This window comes from Falco peregrinus, chromosome 7 (genome assembly GCF_023634155.1).
Source record: "Falco peregrinus isolate bFalPer1 chromosome 7, bFalPer1.pri, whole genome shotgun sequence".
Classification (NCBI taxonomy): Eukaryota; Metazoa; Chordata; class Aves; order Falconiformes; family Falconidae; genus Falco; species Falco peregrinus.
Window position 1 is genome coordinate 82602230 of NC_073727.1, and position 4752 is coordinate 82606981.

Sequence of the window (4752 nt, forward strand, 5' to 3'; positions counted from 1 at the left end):
AGCAGGCAAAGCTTCCGCAAAAACTCCATAAACTCATCAACACAACTTGTAGTTATCCTACAGGTGGAAATTTGGCACTGATACATAAATGATACTTAAGGGCAAAAATGCCCTCAAGGAAGTAGACGAGAAATGTATCCCAGAGGGGGAAAAAAAAAAAAAGTACCTTCAGTAACTCATACCAACTTTTGTTGATAAAAGACCTGGGGAGGCCCCGTGAAATACTCTAGTGACATTCAAGGCTCGCTTACACATGCAAAGAATTTTACTATGTTTCTGTCTTGTACCTGTTCCCAGAAAAATGTTTCTCCCATGTTATGCAAGATCTCTTACTCCACACCCACCCAGGTTACAGGGGCAGACTTCTTCCCCTCTTACCATTTCCCCCTCTCCCAGCTTGTCTTCAACAGAACATTGCTTTGAAATCACCGCAGAGTGCTCACACATCTCCTCTCCCACACCCAGCCACGAGGGGCCCTTCTTCCAACCCCATCCTGGGACAAGCCACAGCTACCATGGTAGAACCACTCCCCTGCTTTGGGGAATAATGTGCAGCCATCTTTAAATCGACTGTGAACAGAATCACAACAATTCTCCAGACCCACCACTCCTTATTCTCAATTATTCTATGTTCCACTGACATACATACATCAGTTTCTTAGTCTACAATAGAAATTAATCCCTTAATGTTAAAGAGTTCACATCTTATTTTTTATTCACATCTTATTCACATCAACCTTCTTATAGAGTATTCCTGATATCTGTAACATCAGAAATCAGGAGGGGGTTGGTTTGAAGAAATTGGCCCTCATATTTTATTCCGATTCTTCTATAGAAATCTTTCCCCCTGTACTGGGCACTGGTGAGGCCGCCCCTCGAACCCTGGGTTCAGGTTTGGGCCCCTCACTGCCAGACAGACACTGAGGTGCTGGAGCGTGTCCAGAGCAGGGCAACGGAGCTGGGGAAGGGTCTGGAGCACAAGTGTTATGGGGAGCAGCTGAGGGAACTGGGGGTGTTTAGCCTGGAGGAGACTTGGGGGGAAAGCTTATCGCTCTCTACAACACCCTGACAGGAGGCTGTGGGCAGACGGGTGTCAGTCTTTTCTCCCCAGTAACAAGCAACAGGACAAAAGGAAACAGCCTCAAGTTACACCAGAGCAGGCTTAGATTGGGTATTAGGAAAAATTTCTTCTCAGAAAGGGTGGTCAAACGTTAGAACAGGCTGCCCAGGGAGGTGGTGGAATCACCATCCCTGGCAGTGTTTTAAGAACCCATAGATGCAGTGCTTAGGGACACAGTGTAACGACGGACTTGGCAGTCCTGGGTTTATGGTTTGGACCTGCTGATCTCAAAGGTCTTTTCCAACCTAAATAATTCCATTCTATTCTCTGTAAGGCATTCCAGACAAAAGTTCTCATTCTACAACCTTCATTTTGTGAGGAACTAGTGACATTTTATATTCATTTTGGAAATAAGACTGAGGACTTTGACAAGATCACTACTTCCAGGTGCTGTATTGTCATCTTACATTGCTTTCCACAAAATTGTTCATTTTTAGAAGATTCGTATCAGACAGCTCAGTACCTGAAATCCTCCAATATAAATTAAGTTTTTAGAGGCCCCAAGTCTGAAATCTGTTTCTAAATGAGAATCAAAACAGTGATAAAACAATTCCTACAAGTTATACTACTGTAACTTAAATGCAGTACTAAAATCAAGCACAATGGCCTCATGCACTCAAGTTTCTTTTTTAAGCATGAATTCTAATTATTAGCTTTGTCCTTATCTTAGCAGGCATGCAAATATGCTTTTCCATTCACATCTGGAAAAATTAAAAATTAGTATCAATAGACAAATTTAAAGTGCAACGTTAGTTAAGTCATTTTTCACCAGAAACCATTTATAGCAGCTTTGAAAGTGCTTACAGGAATTTTGCGGCACCAGTCAAAACACTTGTTAGTCTCTCCCTGTTACATACTAACTACTTTGTTGCTAATACCATGGTTCATCACAAAGGGAGCCATGTATCAAAGTACTCTACTTTGATCTCCATTTTCTATAGGAAAGCTGTAATTATTTCATTCTGATTATAAATACAGAATTGGACCTTACAGAAGGCAATTGGTGGCAATTTGGCAAGGCAATCTGGCTATACCTAGCCAACTAACAGCTTTACAGTAAGTTCAGAGTTTCTGAATAAAACAAAAAGTATACTTATTACAGAGAACAGCATTAGAAATCCTTACCTTTACAAAAAAAATAATGGCACTGAACATTCTGGTACATCTCCTAATCATCATGTACGCAGCAATTTAACCAGCAGTGAAAGCATTCAAGTTTTCCTACAAACAGAATAATAATAAAACCTTAAGCTAGGAAGAAGAGAGAGCTCTTGCCACTGAACTTGCTCACAGACGAGTCTCCTGTATCTTTTCATGCTTTGGTCCAAGTGTAAAAGTTTACTTATTAAATTTAAATTGACATAGTGGGCTAAAGTGTTGCTTTAAATCTGGTACCAGTCAGCTGCCCAACACTATTCCAGATACAATGGCAGAAGTGAAAATACTGGTCTAGCAAGGCAGCCAGGTCAAAAGCAATTTATTCAGAAGAGACAGACTCCTTCACATTTCATGTTATTTCGCCCTTTCTCATTTGATGACACCTAACCTTTACAGAATCCACAGTGGCCACTCATTTCGCATGTATAATCTCCTTAGGGTTATATAAATTTTGTATAATTTCAGTAGAAATTTCATCAACATTTTGGCTGTTGAGACTTGCTCTCATGATGTATACCTTAGGATTGCAGAACTGCTTTGATTTAAAACCACATTCTCCCTTGAACTTTTAAGTGATCTTATTTTCCCCTTCTAAAACTACATTAAAAAAAATAATCACAAAACTGAACATACAAAAAAACCAAAAAAAAAATTCTCCTATTCCACTAGAAATTTAATTCTTACATGTTTGTTATTTATTCTAATAAGGGATCTTTATTTGCTTGATATTCCTTTCCCCTTTCCCCCCCCCATTTATCAACAGACTGAATAACTCTCAGACTTTCAAGAGTTGAGCATAATGTAGCAAAACAACTTAATCTTCACTGCTGTTTAGCATTAAGGATTAATTTACCATTAGTATTCCCCTTAAATGCCTGCGTCTCATCTGCATGGTTCTCCATTCAGAAAAAGCTGCCTTTGCCATCTGAAGAGACAAAATACCAAGTGTAACCTCGTGCTGGCGTATGCAATTAGCCCAAGGTCAGTCAAGGATAGGGAATCAGCAGGAAGTAACAACCCAGAGAAGTTACAGAAAGCTAAGGGAATGTGGACCTTTAACTACCCCAGTGACTTTTTTTGATGATTCATTGTCTTGTTTCTGAGGTACCTGCCTTATTTAAACTTACAAACAGTCCACCCTTCCCAATTGTTTGGTTTTTGGTTTGGTTGTGTTTGGGTTTTTTCAAATGTACCTTGAACTGCCCATCTGTTACATCCCATAAATGACAAATACCATTTTCGGGGATCTCTGCAAACCTCGTGTTCCAAGTGGGAAGCAGCCAGTCATTAAATACTGATGATGCAAGTTTCTTCATGGCTGAGATGCAGCACTGGCACTGTCAAGTGCCACTTCAATATGAAAATACTTACATACTTCCTGAAGGTGCTCTGCAGATCACCAGCTGTCCACCAAGACTAGCTACGTATGTCTGAATGCGCAACCATCTGAACTTTAAAAGGTGTTCTACAACTTGATACAGTGCTTTGAAAATTTCTTGGAAAACATGACACAGGAAAATCATCGGAAAGCATCACATGTACAAAGCACTTTTGAAAAAACAGAAATGTTAAGCGAATCAGCAGGACGGTGTGTTTCACTAAGCTTCACCCAAGCAGATTTTACGTTGTTAAATGCTTCTAACAGAATTCTGGCACTGAGCTGAATCTCCTAATCTGGTCAAGCCAACAGAAGAGTTTTGTGCCAAAATTACTAGTTTTGGGATACCGTGCGACTAGTGTAAGGACCGAACTTCTGCTCACCTTTTAGGCATTTAGTAAAAGGAGCTCTCTGAATATAAGCCTGTTCAGAGACATGTCAGTGTCTTGTGATGCTCACGCCCAAGTTAAATCTAAGTTAAAAGGGTCATCTCAAGAACTCCAACTGTCTATATGGGATTAGGGAACTAATCTCTCAGTTATCCACACAAAATGATAAGAGTACTCAAAATCCCAACTTACAGGAACGATAAACCCGTAAATTGACAAACGCTTAAAAATAGAGACGATCCTGTGAAAAAGTTCAGACTGTTAAGTTCTGCAAGACCATAGCGTCTAAATTAAACTTCCAACAAGGCCCATCAGAAAGCAAATCAGAAGTACTGTGCAGGAGGACTACCAAGTACGTATCACTGAGTAACAACAGATTACAAGTTTTACTGTTTAACAATAGCAACAAGTTTTGTTACATCCCTCTGCCTTCCATCACCAAAAGCAGAGAATGAGTTTAAATTTTCTTCCAAAACTCGGCTCGTGATGCAGAGAGAGAGAACAGCCGCCTCTTATTTGGCTGTAGCAAGCCTATCACGAGAGCACGAGTGGCATTTACGTCAATGCAGGTCTTAACTACTTTTCTAGTTAGCATATAGGGTTTTGGTAATCAATCTTCAATTTTTAAATATAGAGAGGCTTGGCTTCTTTTCTAATTTAAAAAGGCAACTAAGGATTTCTTCCCAAAGAATAAATAGAAGGCTAGG